A 17,226-nucleotide genomic window follows, 5' to 3' on the forward strand; every position below is an offset into this window, starting at 1 on the left:
TGGGGCTCAGGGTCAGAGCATCCCACTCGCTCTTCCTCGCACTGGCTGCAGACCCCGCACACTGGCTCAGACTTTGTCCGAAAAACAAAACAGCTTTGTGCAGCTCTGAAAATAAACTGAATTTGCAGCTAAAAACCTTTAACTAGCCAATATGCTCCAGTCTTGATAAAGAATATAAAACAACCCAAAGTTTCCTTCAAATCGTTAGAAATCCCCCACGTGATAGCCTTTTCCTTCCCCAATTCTTTGTCCTTATCAGTTTCATGGTAACATGAAAAGACACCAAGAAAATTCTCAGCCAAAGCTTTACCAGCATAAAGATAAGGTGTAAGGGCTTATTTTACGTTAAAACGTTATGGGGATACATTGTGTTTAACCCCGAGACGTGCATCCTGAATTAAAAGAATTGTTGAGACAACTGGGAAACAGGCAAGGCTTCAAGACTACTGCAGCCCAAGGGTGCAGTGGCCCCTAACACACTGGAAACTTGGGTCTCCAGTTAAATGAACAACACACTTTTATGTGTCATTCCTAGTTTTATGGCCTTGGTATAGGGTAGAGCCAAGTAAGCATTACAGTGAGATTTCAGTTCAGTCTTGCCTCATCCATGAGAAATTAAAACAATTAATATGATCATGGTTGGCAAGAACCTGCATATCAGACTTCCCGTAGTAAAGGTTTCTTTTATCTTTAGGAAAAGACAAAAGCAAAATCCAGTGCTCGCAACCTCGCTAAATAAATGCAGACATGAAATGGTGCATGTATTTTGAAGGTGGTCAGTAGTTAACTCTTCAAACAAAAGGATACAGCAAGTTATCTCTTACCTAGGACTCTCTAAGATGAGATTTTATAACTGAAAGCAGAAGTTTGAGACGTGATTCAAAGTACAAGGTAAGATCCCACAGCTTCTCTTAAGGTAATAGTCCCTCCTGTTTTTTAAAAACAAAGACAACACCCTCCCCATAGTTTTGCTATCCAGCCCATGGCTCACACAGCACTGAGCATGACACAAACAGTGGGGAGAGGTTTCAGTGCCTGGACCTGTTCAGATTCTGACTGAAGGTGAAGCTCTAGCTTTCCAAGTTCATAGGGTGCCTTCTTTTGCTGCAACTGTAACACTGATGGTAATTTTGTGCAAAATTTCCTGTGTGTATCTAAAACCTAATTCAACTGTAGTATACTTCTGTACAGAGATCTACAAGAGACCAGAACTGCTCCACGTTATTAGTGCAGCTATTTCCTCCAAGATACATACTACAGAAATGGAAAATATGGAGCTTGTAGAAGTACACTGAAGCGAACAGAATAAAACCTGAGATGATAAATGTCTCTGCTCTTTGGTGCTCCCTTTGTTCAAGTGTATCTGCATCCACTTGTATTTGCCGTGTACAGGTACAGAAACTCCTGGGAAAAGCCAGGCACAGTATTTATTGGCTTCAGCAATTCTGGATCTGCAATCCACAATGTAAAGTCTATAGAGACATACACAGGGTAAATGATAAATACTACGAAGGCAGCACTAATCAGCATTAAGAGTACTTAGTGACTACTGCAATTCAGAAATAAAATGGAAGCAGCAAAATCTTTTTTGGGAGCAGTGTCCACTCACGGCAGAGAAGTGTGAAGAGATGACAGATTTCTAAATCCTATTTATGAAATTGCATGTGTAACTCCATTTACTCCAGTAGCCCTAAGATTCTCATTTCTGTGACTGTGTGGGATTAACTTCTTTGCGAAGATACTTGCTTTGGGGTTAGTGTATGCTATCAAGAGGCCAGTATGCAGGTTTCATGTCTTGCTAATCCACTTGCCCAGCCCAGAGTCAGACATTTTAATAGGTCTATCTGGGCATTGCAGTGCATACACCAGAAAACCCAGATAAGTCAAAAAGAAGGAGGTATGAAAACAATAAAAGCAAGGTTCTTACTTTGTGGGACTACAGGAAACATGCACAGGTGGACAGAAGCTGTCTGTAACACAGACTCCACGACATGAAACCACCACCTACAGAAGGACTCCAAAGTCTTTAAACCTCTCCTGCCTATGGTCAAAAGCACGCTAAAGAATCAGCTCTGGGACAGCTGGTCTTCTCCAAGGGACTTACAGCAGAGCACATGCCTCCTCCTGGGCATGATGGGTATCGATCCTGGGTTCATCAGCAGGTACCACAAGCAGTGCACTCTGCAACCACCCACAGAAGTCCAAACATGTTCCTAACGTGACACACCTGCATACAGCACCCCCAGGGTTACAAACCAGTCCCAGGAACGCTGTGGGTATAACAATTTAAATCGGCAGTTCTCAAATTGGGACACCCTCATGCTTTTTGCTGGAGAGGATGCAAGTCATACCTGAAGGGAGGAAGGCATCAGTCACCCCAGGAGAGCTCCCAGCTATTCTTCACTCCTCTGCTTACCATGCCTGGGATCCTCCTTCCCACAGCACACACATGAAGACTACAACAACTCTTTGAGCCAGGTTCAAAAAAGAAAGGATGGCTGATCCAAAAAGTCAGGACATGCTGAGTGAGGGGTTTCTCTGAAGCACAGGCTGAGGGACAGGAGGACAGCCAGATGGGGACAGGGCTGCAAGGAGACCCAGCAGGAACCCAGACAAGGGGACAGGACCTGCGTGACCCAGGTGGCACCCAGAGGCTTTGCCACAGTGCAAGCTGTCATCCAGAGCCCCGCACCGTGCGGGTATTTGACAAGATCCTGCCTTAGCCCCCTCACCCACGCAAGCCCTTCCTGCCTCTTCCTTCCACCCCCTTCATTGTTCTGCTACTTTTACCAAAATCCACCTCCCAGAAGGTTTTTGGCGTGACTGTGCAGCTCCTCCCCTACCAGCACTCTCTTTTTCGGTCCTGACAGAGGAGCCGATCTGCACCCCAACAGCCATCACCAGCACAAGCTCCGGCTAGCGCCGAGTCTTTGCACGGCACCAGCGCCGCCCTGGTTTCTGCAGCTGGCCCGGAGACACCGACGACGGGGAGCAGAGAGGCCCCTCACCCCTTGCAGACATGGGCAGCTCTCACCCCACGGAGGGGCAGGGAAGCAGCCCCGTGCGGAGGGACCCCAGACCAAGGGAGGCTGGAGGATGCGCTGGGACCGCAGGCGCTGCCAGCCAGCGCCCCGCTGGGGGGGTTCCCCAGGCTGCCCAAACCCGCAGGGCGCGGGGAGCCCCGCCAGACGCCGGTGCTCCAAGGCAGCCGTCGCCGCACGTGCCTCGAGCTCCGGCGGTGGAGCTGCGAGACGCCATGCCAGGCACACTCGCTGCCGGGAGAGACGAGCGCTGTGCTCCTTCCCCACCAAAAACCCCGAGGCCTCCTGCGTGTACGCTAACCACAACCCTTTGAGAGGCTCGTGTATTTACAAACTGAGGCATGTTGAAATCAAAGGGGATACCATATGACATAATTCACATTAAAATGTCAACAGGCTGACAATTTATAGAGTCAATCCACCGAAGGTGGGGAGAACTAAGACGCGGTAATTGTTTAATTCCCGCTTAAACCAACAGCAGCTTTACCTTCAAACGCGGTACAATGTGCAGGGCCTTTCAGGCGTGCTGTCAGCCAAGTGATGCCAGCCGCTGGCACTCGGCCAGGAATTAGATAACAGCGTTAACTATTTATAGGCGCTTCTCACCAGCAGCGAGCCGGGCGCGGGGCTGGGGAAGGCAGGATGCTGCTTGGAGAAACGCAGCTCCAGCCCACCCCACAGCAAATATTTGCCATCAGCACAAGGACAACCTGTTTTTCAGGAAGGCAGAGTCCCTCTCCTTAGGGCACTCAAGGCGCAGCCTCGGGTCCCATTACCGTACCTCTTTGAGGCATGGCACACCTTCTCCGGAGGAGACGACACTGGGCTGAGCGCTCTGAGGGCACTGGCTAACAAACCTGCTTGCACAGCGCCTGGCACCGAGCAGCCCTGACCCTGGCTAAGACCTGCAAACAGCACAACAGCAAAACAATGGAGGTATGAAGTGCCCCAGCCATAAATTACTTTAGGGCATGCATGAACTTTTTACCCCAGGTAGATCACAGCAGCTTTGCCCACGTCAAATATATTGCGTTGTTTTGTGAGACACGACACCGGGCCGCCTCAGCTAGCTGACATCCCTTGCTCACAGACAGGCTGCTGGCAACACGTCTTGTAGCCTGTAATAATGCATAAGGAAGGCATGAGAGAGAAATGTGCACCACTGGGAAAAATTTTACCTGGATAAACCACAGCCAATAAATTTTCTATAAATGCCAGCTAATGCTGTCCCTTTGAGAGCAATGGGAAGGGACTGCGTGGACTCCAGAGTCCTCTGCACAGACTTGCTGTCTGTACATAAACAGTAACACCTCATTCTCTCTTCTACCTCATTAACTGAAACGCATTAAAACAAGTGTGCATTGGGAGCAGAAAATGAGACTGTTAAACCAAGCTGATATAATCCTCATCAGCTGTGGGAAATGAGAACACATCCATTACGCTGAATCAACTGCGCCAACTGTGATTTACCGATAACGTTAAGACCCCAAGAAAGATGCTCTTCCCCCTTAACTGTATCTCTCCTGCTCCTTTCACACTAGGCAGTTCAATCCACTATCTTCAGGACTGTCTTCTATGTTACATCCAGAGCACTGGGGTCATTTTCCCCATTCCAGCAGCCACCCTCCAAGCACAGTGCTGTGGGCCTTGGTCCAGGACTGCAGACAGCGTTGTACAAGCCTCCTGTCCCCAGAAGGTATCTGCTCAGTAAGAAGTAGGGAACCCTCTGACTCTGCTGCTATGAAAGTGGAATAAAAGGCCAAGGCAGCAGAGCACACACCCAGAAAACGGGATGGTTCAGAATCACAATCACAAACCGGGACATTCGCACGCAGGGTGACAGTGTTTGACGACGGCAGGGTTTACCTTGGGTGATGGACATGCTGCTGAGGCGTTCGCACCTTGCCTTAATGTTACCCCCCTGCAAAACAGCACAAAGGGGAGAAAATACCGCAGCACCTACGTATAAAGCCACCAGCACTAACGCCACTGCGTCGTTACAGGTGTTCCCTGATCCCCCAGGCTGGTGGTTAAATGCAGCAGGAGACTGAATCGGGGGGAGTCCAAGCTGTCATGCCGTGACCACTGACCTTCAGCAGCAAGGGACCAGCTCCGCGTAAGGATAAGGAACTGGTCCCTTCTCCAGGGGCGGGGTGGGGGGACCAGGACATGCCCCCACCCTTACGAGCAAAGACTTGCTCGAGATGTTGGAGAAACGCTCATTTTTTCTGACCCCACGGAGCCAGAGTAAGGGAACCCTCCTGATGGCACAGGAGGTGCTGGCTGCGGGAACCGGACAGACCACATTCATGTCAGAAGATGAGCGGCTTCAGGCCCTCACCAGCCTTGGGTTTGAACTGCTGACCTTACCGGAGCAGCTCAGGTTTCCCAATTCTCTTTGCCTCGCACCAAGCAGCGCTTCTGGTGCAGCAGGACAGGGTCTCCTCTCCCGACACCTCTGCCTCACCTCCGTACTTACAGCAAGAATGTAAACAACCACTTCAATACTCGCATCTGTTATTTCAGAGTTTTTAACCAAACATAACCATTAAACAGTTCTCTCCGAGTGCAATTTCTTTGGAGCGCAGTCTAGACTCGGCTCTCTGGGGTTCGTTCCTTGATACAAACCTTGGGGAGCGAACAGGACACACCAGGGTCTAAACCGGCAGCTTCCAGCAGCCTGTGCAGGCATTTTGAACAGGGTCCATGAAGTCTGTTTAACCAGCATGATGTGTGCAACAGAATCACAAAGAAACAGGCATTTAAAGTGACATCTGTTGGATTAATTAGCTGTGTAATTAGCCTCCCCTCTGTGGAGATAGGCTTTGTTACTGCTGCCTGAAACTTCCCCAGGTGATTTTCTTTGTAACCATCGTTCTCCAAGCATGAGAAAGAGAGGAGTGGGTGGGACAGGATTGTAATGCCTGTTCAGAAAGAGAGGCAGGAATAAAGTCTAGAGGCCATTAGGCAGCTGAAGGGAAATAAATGGCAGCAGGTCAGAGGACCCTAACCGCCACATAAACATGGTGAAACCTAAACAGGTCACGTGCATCAATCCTTGCAAGTTCTGTAACTGTGGGCAGGCCTGTACAAGAGATGGAAGGAAGGAATACAATTCAGATTTTTACATTCTCCCCAGTTAGATCAGAGCATCCTGGCCTCTGCCTCCTGCATCACCTCCCCACTCTCCCCAGCTTGTGAGCCGCCCAGCTGACAAGGGGGGAGTCAAAGCAGGCTCAAACAGCCATGTCACAAGGCAGCGACTGCATTTCTACCCAGTCACCACAGCCTGTTCTGCTGGGCAGAAAAATTCTGAGATAATGCTTAGGACAAAGAGAAAACCAGGATCCTGGGATTAACTGCACTCCACTCATGATTCAATGGCCAAATACATGCACCTCCTTCGAAAATCACCTCCCTGCTTCAAATGCAGAACAAGAGAGGGGAGGAAGGAATCACGACATTCATTTCTGGTGTCAGGAAAAAAAGCAATGTAACAATGGAGCTGTATGGCAACTCCAACATAAATCAAACTAGCACCCTAAGCAAGTATTTGTACTGCAAGTTGATCCCAGCGGCTTTTCCATACTGTGCCAACATCCAGACCGTTAATTCCTCACAGCCTGCGGCAACGGGAAGGGTTCAAAATATGGTAGCGGGAAGACAGTTTTGGAGAACAATGACACAGCACTGTGAAAAATCAACTGACCGCAATACCTCCTTATTATCTTTACTCTGCACAGACATGGCAAGTCCCTGCCAGAGCCACACGAGCTTGAGTCTGCTCCTCCTAACACATCGCCAGCATGCTGGCTTACTGCATCCCGGCAGAAGGATCTGCAAACTCCTGCAAGGTAGTAAGGGGCAAACTGATATCGCTAAGCTTTTAAATAAATATTCCCCTACCGTCTTAAATGCTGCCGCCACCCCCCCAGGCGCTGGCACCCCCTGGGTACTGCCAGCACAGCCCAGAGCTCCCTGTGCCGGCTCCGGCTGTTCAGGCGACGGTGCCGACGGTGCCCACGCGCGCGGCCGCACGCTCCAGCACGTGGTATGGGACGGTACGCTCGCGCTCTGCCCCGCAGCTCTGTGGTGTGGGTAGCAGTCTGGCAGAGAGGCAAAGTAACCCGGAGACAAGTATCTTCAAACAGCTGCAATAAGGTTTACCAGAGCTTGTCCAACCATACCCAAAGGCACGACTTTCAGAGAACCTGTTGCACAAGTGTAACTTATTGCCTAATTTGAATTGCAGAACTTGATTGCACGCATTACAGTGCAAGGCCAGAATTTTTAGGACTGGCAAGTAGGACCAAAAGAACATTATGGTATTAAGTTATGTATTATGCATACATTATTTATTGTAATTTAATGAATTTCCTAGGAGATCACAAACTGCAAACATAGAGCCTCCCATGCTGCTTCCACAGTAATTTTGGGGACTTTAACTGTTACAAAATTTTATGCAGAAATAGCTCAGTTATCTCAGGCGGGAAGATGACAAAGCGGCTTGTAGCCTGGTTGCACTAGCACAGCTTCACAGAAATCAGCAGATCACGCCATGTCACACAGAACAGGTTGGGGAAAGCACCTTATGGCCTCCTTCCTAGCTTGCAAATCAGCCCACTGCTAGAGATGGATGTTAATGAGTGGCCATCCATTATTTAATAAGCTCGTCATCAAAGAGCCTGCAGCTGCACTGCTGTTACCTGGCCAAGGCTGTTACCCACAGTGCTGAAAACCTGACTCTGCCCCAACCACGAAAAGGAATTCAGAATATTTCCCAGGTCTTCGAGGCATACTACCCAAAGAGAAACATGACCGCCCAGATGGGAGCACGGGATCATCAGGCAGGGGAACCACTCGAGCACAGATTTCAGCAGACACTGGCAAGCAGGGCCTTACAAGCCCCGCACTGCAACTCCACTCACTAGCTTCAGCCTCGTACAAACCTGTCCCCCCATCTCCTCTGCCTGCTCGCTCCTGCAGTCGTACACCCAGGCTTGTTCCAGTCCTACCCGCTTGTCTTCGACTACGTGTATTAGGCGCCTGCAGGAACATCGGGATAAGACCCATGACAAACAGCCCTGTTACCTGTCTCGGACAAATCTCATTTCAGCTCTCCTGCCTGGAGCTCCCCCTTGCAGTGCTAAATCGACAGGCAGGAGAGCAAGTGGACACACACGCTTCTGTGCCAGCCTGTGCTCACAGGGGCTGAACCCAGAAAAAAAAGGCATGTCCTTTGGATCCACACCAGCATCTCTGACACACATTCACTCTCCACGCTCTCCTCTGCAGAGCAGCGGCCTCCCACATCAGTACAGGAGAGACAGCAAGTCCCCAACAGCTTACACCACCATAGCAAGGTCTCCTAGAGCTTCTGTCAACGGCCCTACATCAGAGCAATGACCATAACCACCTCTGTCCTCACCGTGAAGGTCTCATAACAAGCATCATCTAAAATGGGAAAAATTCCTGCTTTGAAATTTAAGTATTCATCCATGCATTCCAAAATTACTAGGATAAAAAAATGAACCATAAACACAGACAAAACTGGCATCACGCATGGGGAAAGGTTACACAAGATTCACACTGACGCCTCATCAAAATGACGACATGTTGCTGTGAGAGAACAGCTGAGGTCCAGGACAGCTTTGCAAGACCTTTCTTACTCCCTAGCGCTCAGCCTCTCCCCACCAACCCACACATCTTGGTGAACCAGAGAGAAACCAAGCCCAAACAGCTATTTGCAGTTGTTCACAAGTGACTGCTACAGAAACTGTGAAAAATTGCCAATTTATGCAGATTAGGATAAAAACTTGTCAAGGTGTTTTTTGGTTGTTTGGGTTTTTTTCTTGGGTTTTGCTTGATTGGCTGTTTTTTTTAACCCATTCTCACAAATATTTTGAATTCTAAATCCTATTTGACAGAGAGGTTTTAGCTGTATGTTTTGGCTAACTCCTAGCTCCTGCTGTGTTGATCACTTGCTCCTGTTCCAGTTGCAGTCTTCCTCATTTGTTATTCAAGTTGCTTTTACAGGGTGGTTTCTTCAACTAAGCTGTTAGTTGCACATGCCTCAGTACTTAGTGGAAAATTGTTGAAAGAAAAATCTAAGTGACTGAAGTCCATAAATAAAACATTCAGCAAGCAGTGCTGTGTATTCTCAATAGTTTTGATTTCAAGCCTTTCAAAAAGCAGTATAGAGAAAGTGTACCCTGTACCAATGTACTTGATTATTAAATATCTGAAGGAAGGTAAAAACCTACTTTAATGCCAGGGTGATGTGATGGAGCAATCTGTCACTCAGAGAAACGTGCAGTCCCAAGAGGGAGGTTTCTGAAAGGGTTAAATGGATAGTGAGTGTTTTTTGTATTAAAATACTTGGCAATCCCAACAGGATGTGAAAGTAGAACCAGATCGTAGGGGTTCGTTCCTCCTGTAATTGGCTGTACTGTGAAAAACAGTTTTGTGTTAAAAGCAAAGTACTGCTTGAATTTCTTCAAGCCTGGAAGAAGGCAGAGCGCCCAGAGCTTGCTAAGGGGTGCTGCTGGGGCTGGGGTGACTGGTTCCCCATCCGGGGAGCTGAGCCAGGAGCTCGGCCCGCCAGGCACCGGGTCCAGCTCTGAAACCCCTCTTGACTCAGATTCACAATGTGTGCAGACCGGGGTGTAGTTCACAACGTTTCTCTGGCTACGGGTTCAGCAAGGCTCAAAGTTCATTCCAGATTTAAGCACACCCTAGTCCTCAGAACCACTTCAGTTCATAAGCTTATCTTTCATTATGAGTTTATCCAAGACTAGAGGATGGCAGATTTGAAATGAAGGTTTCGGAGACCAGCTTTAAAACACAGCTTTGGGGAGAGACTTAAATGGATATTCACTTGTGAAGCTGCTGTTGGAATTTTAACTTAAGGTCTTGTACGAAATCAGCTAGAAGCCCCTTGTAGGAAATCAGCTAAGAGTCCCTTATACTCTATAATTTAAACAGGTTTCTGGCACAATTCGTGTTACTCATGAGTGTAATTCAGAGCTCTGATGCTGCATCTGTAGTTCAAAAGATAAACGTGCAAAAATAAACCCAAAACACACAGAAGGCAGACAGTGAGTAAATCAAAGGTTAATACAGCTCTAAATCCTCTGTAACAAGCCCAACAGACTCTTTGTGGGCAACTTTACCCTAAGAACCTTAAAAGGCAGAGATCGAAGGAGGTTTTTGATAAAAATCAAAACCCAAACGTGTTTTCTTTTGCCTATGCTAAATCATTTGGGTATTTCAAAGCTGAATCACACCAGCTACTCGCAGCTCTGGCAATGCCGAGCTGAGCTCTCTTGCACCCCTGCAGGGTCCGGAGGCTGAAGCTGGGCTAGTTCCAGGGGCTGACGGTGGAGCCACCACTTGCTGGCAATGGCCGGGGTAGAGTTTTCTGCCGTCCTCTGTGTGACAAAGACAGACTTCTACACCAGCAGCTGCAGAAGGATGGACTACACAGAGTGCTTTCCAAACTTCTGGTAGGCTGATTAAAACACACGGAGGAGAGAAAAATCAAAAACCTTTCCACTTCAGTCTCTTGTATCTTGGAGCCAAAAGCCAAGAACTGCTTTTATTTGCTTCTCATTGATGTCATTAATTTTCTGATTTTTTTTCTTTTTAAAGCTTGAAACCCCAAGATATTTCTTTAGAACTCTTTACCTGAGAAAACATAGAGCTTTCTGACACTGAAGTCCTACAGGAAACATCTACTGTCAGCCAAGTGGTGGGATGAGATGACTCTCAGCTTTACCTTACTGCAGAACTATGGCATGCTTAACTCACAGTAATCAAAAAATGAACAGTAACCAGATTTTAATAAACTAGCAATTTCCACTAGCAGTGAAATCTGTGAAAGGAAACAGGGCAGACCTAAAACAATCCTTTTCTAGTATATAACCAAGCGTTCCAGCTACCAGCTATTTGAGAATTTACTGAGCTGGAGCTTGTGTCTCAACAACCATCTAATGAGCGCTGATGTGTCAGCTCCTCACTAACTGTCCTGCTCCTTCTTCAGTCCATCTGTGTGTCCACTCTCTACAACATCCCGTGGCAATGAGATTCACATATAAATGATATGCTGTACAAAAAAAAAAAGTGGTTTTTTTTCTATTTTAAACCTGTTGCTAATTGTACCAGATGATCCTTATTTTTTGTGCTAGGAGGAAAAGGTGAGCAACTGCTCCCTATTCACCTTCTCTGCTCCGTTCTGGATTCGTGTGTCAAGCTAACTCCAAAGTCTATTTATTGTCTTCACTCAAGTCATTCCAGCTAGCTATCATCCCTGCCACTTTCTCTGGGCTTCTTTTAGTTTTTTTTAATCCCTCCTAAAATGAGCTAAATTGAACACAATATCCAACCATCAGGCAAACCAAGGATTGACACAGTTCCCATGTTTTACCTTGCCTTCTGCTTGCCACTGATCATCGAGTTAATGTTTTCAAAGACATTAGGAATGATTCCACATCTTGCAGGAAGAGCAATTTTAAACTCTCTTTTGCTCTTTTCTTTTTTTTTTTTCCCCCTTTTCTTTTTTTTTTTTTTTTCATGATGGGGGGAGCAGGGAGAGAAGCCCAGACATCCACCTTAGGGCTGTCTGCCCTCCATTCCTCTAACACTTTCTGACACTGAATTTCATCTATCATTTCCTGTGAAAGCATTAGTGTTGTAAAGTTCTTCTGGAACTGTCATCCAGCTTTACATCTAAGCAGTCTACATTTTTTTACCTTATAGCAGATTTTTAATCTTGGTTTTTTACTCCATATTTTGATCACTTGCAAACACAGAAAAAACCCCATATCTTTCTAATATTTTTTCTCCATTGTGGAAAGTTAGTTTTTATTTTAATTTTTATTTCTCATCGTTCACCTCGCTATCAATTCACAGACCTTTTCCCCCAGTGACAATAACCACAGCTTCGCTTAAGAGCTGTTCATGAAGAATCTTGGCAAAGACTCTGGGAAACCCGCTGCCCATATGAGGCAGCGCAGTCCTGCCTGGAGGCTGGCTGACTCCTTCAAATAACTAGCAGTACTGGGACAACCTTCTCTTCCAAAAGCCTGCTTTTTCCCCTTTCTAATCCACATGGCTACTAAGACTCTTCTTATTAGAGTTTCTACCGATTTGCTGACTTAATGCTTTGTAGTTTCTGGCACGCATTACTGCCAGGAGTCTGCCATTTCACGCGCAGGTTCCTGCAGAACTTTTTACTAAAGAGTCCTGGTAACCCCAGTGACTTCTTCCTTCACTGTTACCTCTAACTGAGACCACCTCTTGGATTTATCTTATGTAAAGAGGCAGCCTTCAATTCTTCTCTGAAACGCGGGTGAGAAGAATTTACTCCTCCTTCCCTTCCCCATACTGTGGTCCTTCTTCCCTCTTCCTTTTTCTACCTCCCCTTGAAATACTTTCCTATTTAATCATGTTGGACTTTCTGTGGACTTTGGCAGGGTTTCCCCCCCCGCTCCATTTTCAACTTTTTCTCATGGGTAGTATACATTTAATACAAGCACCTAACATGGTTTTAAGTAAATCCTCTGTGACCTGCACATATCACACCCTTTTAATTTCTCTAACAGTAGCTCACCCATTTTCATGTAGTTTTAACTTCAAAGCTAGATACTATTATGGTAAATGCTCTTTTTGTCTGTTTCTATTATGGAAGGATATTGAATTTGAATGCATTATCATTATCATTCAGTAACTACATCTCATACAATATTCCATGCATCATCTGGGATTAAAATCTTCTTGGGATTTTCCAACAAGTTTCTTCAAGTTGACGCTTACAGCCTCTAGAAGTTTAGTCACTGCATCACACACTGCCATGATGCTTTACCCCATTTGCAGAGTGGTAGCTAAAAAGTGTCTCCTATTGCACTTTCTACAATCAAATCTCCCCTAGCACATCACAGCCACCATCCTGGTCCAGTAGCTGGGGATACAGCCTTGTATACTTTTCTTAATTGTGCGATGTAAATCACTGCTGGGGATTCTATGGTATTTTACTGGAGTCAAGTTAATGCGCACTGTCACCCCAACTTCTCTGTCACTCCTACGTGTTCTGCACTCTCACGCTGCAGTGTCCTTGGGGTTATCTTCCTTTCCACCAGCTTTCTCCATTGCCTATTTGATCAGTATCTTCATTTAAGACTAAGAGCCCCACCATAGCTCTTCGATTAACACCGCACAGAATATATGCTTTCGGTTTCAGTCTTTCTTGTGTATTGTACTTAACTGGAACTGTAAAGCTTGGCTCCCAAACCCCAGCACAGCTCAGCATCTTGCTGCAGTTACTCCAGCTCAGCCCCCCCACTCTCAGGAGACACACATACTCCTGCTGCACCCACGGGAGAGGTGGGACAAGACACACGCTGCTCCGCAGCAGAACTGGCAACTCCCACCACCTTCTGCTGGGTTTGTAGCTGCACCTCCTGTTTTCTTTTTCACAGGTCACCTTCATTTCTTTCCAGGTCAGCACACACCCACAAAGTTTCATCATCGCTAATATCTTGAGTACTGATATTAAGGAGTTGTTTTCCTGCACGCTTTGCATCTCCTAGTTAACAAAGAAGCTCTATGCAGGGCATCACGTAACCCAAACCCTCTCCTTCAGACTCCCTATTCCCTAAAAAAGTTAACTCGGCACTTGGAAAGACTGAAAAGGAAGACAATGAATGAACTCATTGAATGCACTCATTTAGCAGTCTGGCCAGCAAAGTGTTTCTTCAGTAGTTCTTTGTTTGAACTTCTTCCGAGTTGCAGGTTTTGCACTAGAGATTTTCAGGAAGTTGTAGGAAACGTCCAAACTTGGCTCTTGCTCGAGCAGATTAATTCCTTCTGGAAATTCCACCTGTGCAATAGATGCCAGGAACTTGTGCCCAACCTCTTCCAGATGTGGGGAATGCTGCTCTGCTTCAAGTTTGGTCTAGTTCTCTGCAGTCACAAGGAGACAAGGCTTAACTTCTGTTACAGTAAGCCTGCACTTGTCAAGAGTTTGCACAATCTCTGCCTCTCTGCTTACAACCACCAATGTAACTCAACCCCAGTCTCACTATATTCATCGGGCTGTCCTAGCTAAGAGATGAAGGGTCTTCAAACCCGTCATCTACATCAAGCCAGTACAGCCACCTCAAAAATTTAAGCACACACATTTACAACAGTACTCATGTTGTCCAGGTAGTTTGTCAGAATATAAAAACTACCAGCCACACCAAGGAGATAAGCAGTCATGGTGAGAGGCACAAGTACCACATTCCCCAAACAAGCGCAAGATAAATGACAGGATTTCCAGTTTAGTCGCAGGATTTTAGAGGAACAGTAGGGATTCAGGGAAAAGATAAAAATAAAGGAAAGATTACCAGACCCTTCCAGTTTCTTGTCCTAAGCAAGGACACCACTGTGGCATCCCTGCCCCCTCATCACTGACAGGGGAAGAGGTCTGATGCAAGCTATTGTGAGGTGCAGGACGAAGATGGCAGCAGAAGACCAGACCTTCTCCTCCGGCACTGGAAGCATTGCAGAAGACTAAAAGGTTCACCAGACTGCGGGCTAAACAGTGTCTCCAGATTACGTTTTTTGGCAGCAAGTAGCACTAATAGAAGTGGCTCTTGGGCAATGCAAGCAGCCAGTAACATGTGATTTAAGAGAAAAATGGCAAAAAAGCAGAATAAGGAGGATTGTGTGTGATAAGCCTAGTATGCGCTCTCACCCAGCAGCATCTGGAGAGGATTTTCTCCAGCAGGCAGGGAAGAACTCGATTACATCCAGTTAACTGTGCTCTAAACTGATTATGCATGTGCCAGGCTAATGGATTACATTAGCAAGAGGAAAAATAACATCCAATCAATCTCAATTTACTGCAGACCACACCAAGGCCTGAGAGAAGAGAAACCATTCCGTGAACTACCCCCACTCCCACTGCATCTTTTCAGCTATCAAAAGAGACATGGCATTACAACCACTCTGAAGACTGGAAGAATTGCACTGAAGCTTGCTTGATCCATAGACAGGTTTTTCCATGAAGTCTAACACTGATTCCAGCTACGCTGGAGCCAGAGGCTGTGGATCCAGCCATCCGCTGTCCCCTGCTACAGGCTTTATACAGGCATACTAGAAAGCTAATATACGGACCATACAACAGACTTCATTACTCTGAAACGTGTTATTCTCTGTCCAGTGTTTCACTGCCTTCACATCAGAAGGAATGAAGGGCTATAAGAGCTCTGAGAACCGCCCAGGCCTCTTACAAACCTGAAAACTGACAATTCCTCTTCACCTGTCTGAGCAAAGCATTTCAGGAATCTTTATTACAAGCACCTACAGCTGTCCCTGAGTCTGACTTTGGTTGGCTTTTCTTTCTTTCTTCTCCCCCCCACCCCGAGTGAGAGAATTCTAGTGCCCCGATTGCTTCTTTCCCAGTAGAAACCAGTGTACATGAAGGTCTAGATAAAGAATTTTTAAACTTTTGCAATGTGTATTTAAGAAAACAATATTGTGTTAAAATTCATAATAGAGCTTTCACACAACTCTTTTGTACCCCAAATTGAATTCCACAGAGGAGATTCAATTCCTCAGCTGGATTTTTAAAGTCTCACCGAGACTCTCCTGCCCCTAGCATCCAAGCTGATTTTACTCTCTCAGGTCTCCTGGACATCTGAGAGCAGAGACATATGTGTAGATTTGACCATTTTTAGAGTCAGACCCTGCTGTGCTATGCTGAATCCCGGCTGATGGTGGCAACAGCAATCGTCACAGCAGTCCTGGCCTCAGTAGTGAGCTCAGCAGAAACGTACTGCTCCTCTGAGCAGTTCCCCATCAGCTCCAGGCAGGTCCAACAACCATAGCTCAAGGTAAACCTTCTATGATGCTCCTGGTTGTCTCTTTCCTCTCTGAATTTGCTGGAACTGCTCATTCTTAGGGAAAATCCAGGAGTTTTGAAATCTGATGTGTCTGTACCATGACAGGGATGGGCTACTGTACAGTTCAATGTCAAGTTTTAAATTCCCATTACATAAAGAAAAACATTCAAAGAGATAAGAAGCACAAAATACAGTCTATGTGTATATATACTTATATATATAAAAAAATCTAACCACATTTGGGGGAAAGCAGGAAGAAAAGGATAAGGACAGAAAGAATATAAAAAAACCTGAGAGAAATGAGAAGACGAGTGGGATAGCACGTGTGAATGGAAGGTATGTGGCTGCTTAGATTTATGGCAATTCGTACCTGATTGTTCATACTAAAGCCATTATGGGATGATTAGAGAAAAAGGTGAAGCTTTAAGTCCAGCGAAAATCAATAGAAACGTCTGGAGCAATTCTGCTGCACGAGTGAAAGGACTATTTACTGTATCCGGAGCTCCTCTTGGGTTACAGCCCACAGGGTTCAGGCCAGTGAGGGGAGGGGGTTGTGAATGAGAGAAACAAGTCAGGAAAGAGAAGATGGTTATAAAGAAGACACAAAATGGGGGGGGGGGGGGGGGGGGGGAGTAAAGAAAACCAGACGACAGTATTACACCAAATACTGCCGTGGATGAAAACCTGCAATGCCTCCAAATACAGTCTGTCCATATGCACAGCCAAGTACCTGCACACGTATACAGGCTTCTCGTCCAGCCTTCTCCCTTTTGCAGCCTCAAGCAACACTTAGCTTACAGATCCCAGCATTAACGTACACAGAGCATAAAAGCACAGAGACAGCGGCCCTCTTCCTCCATCCCTCCCCGCTCCATCCACCCAGCCTTCTCAACGCCAGGATGAACACACTTCTCTGACAACAGCAAAAGCCTTCAAGTGCTCATGAAGAATCTTGTATGGGTTAACAAACTGCCTTATGGAAAAGAGCCAACAAAAGCATGGCAAATACCACCTCACACAATGTTTTCAACAGCGACTGTTGAATTTTTGTGCAGGAGTATTATTTGTATGCAGTGCTATAAGAAATACAAGCCCCCATTAAAGCACCTTGACATGAACACTCATTGGCCTAAGGCTTTAACAACCACAGCTGCTACCAGAACGCAGGATGAAGAGCTGTACCATGCAAGTGAGACTGGGTCCCGCTGGAGAGATCTGAGCAGCTCGTCTCCAAAGGATCACAATCCACTGCGGTTCAAAATAGATTCTCCTTTGTTCCAGCACTTGGGCAATGAAGGAAG

The 17,226-nt window shown here is 46.4% G+C and overlaps 1 protein-coding gene across 3 annotated transcripts in view; it reads right to left on the bottom strand.

The window, feature by feature from the left end:
* The window catches only part of ZFHX3 (zinc finger homeobox 3), a 665,450-nt gene that overhangs the window by 91,873 nt on the left and 556,351 nt on the right, over positions 1–17,226 (bottom strand). The window lies entirely within an intron of this gene.

Source organism: Haliaeetus albicilla, chromosome 10 (genome assembly GCF_947461875.1).
Source record: "Haliaeetus albicilla chromosome 10, bHalAlb1.1, whole genome shotgun sequence".
Classification (NCBI taxonomy): domain Eukaryota; kingdom Metazoa; phylum Chordata; class Aves; order Accipitriformes; family Accipitridae; genus Haliaeetus; species Haliaeetus albicilla.